Here is an 812-nt window from a genome sequence, read left to right on the forward strand (position 1 = left end):
ACACTCAAAATCTCTCCTCCAAACCTGGTACAACATTCTTCCACAGGTTGTGAAATCAAAGCTGAAGACAACTGTTACGGCAACGAGAGCCACAGGTTCTGCTGACCTGCTTCAGTTCCTTCATCTGCTCTGGCCAACTGAGCTCTTGGATATAATTCTGTACAGGAAATTAAAATTACAGCTAAAAAGTGTTATATCAGAGAACAATCAGAGGGTATGACTAAATTAACTACTATCATTCCCCCTTACCAGGGTACAGCTTGGATTGTGGACAGGTCCTGATCCCTTCACGATTACTTTGACATAAAAGCTTTACACTTAATTCTGAAGCAGTTTTAAGTCTTAATTTACACAATGAAATGAGATCACGTCTTGGTTTTGAAAGTATTTTAGACAGTATTTTGAAAAAAAACCTCCCAGCTGATACAGTCCAACAGAAGAGAGGGAGGAAGGACGTTATCATGATAGACCTGCAGAAAAATAAAGCTACTTCCACCAATGGCCTCTGTAAAAGGGAACAAACAACTGTCCAAAGAAATAATGAAATACTGAAGTAGTAATAGAGCATACTCATTTGCCATCTTTTAATAAGAAAACAGATAAATAATGAAGGAATGAAAATAGATTCAAGAAAAATATTTGAGTATTACTGAAAGCCATCATGTCTATCACTGTGAAGCACACGCTGCTGTAAGGGTCTTGGGATGAGCTACAAACAAGACTGAAGTGAAAAGCTGGATCTTCAGTTTCAGTCATGCTTCACCTTCCTGGACACAGCTATTCCAGGTAGAACCTTGTTTTATATACATATA

Source organism: Antrostomus carolinensis, unplaced genomic scaffold (genome assembly GCF_000700745.2).
Source record: "Antrostomus carolinensis isolate BGI_N321 unplaced genomic scaffold, ASM70074v2 scaffold14111, whole genome shotgun sequence".
NCBI lineage: Eukaryota > Metazoa > Chordata > Aves > Caprimulgiformes > Caprimulgidae > Antrostomus > Antrostomus carolinensis.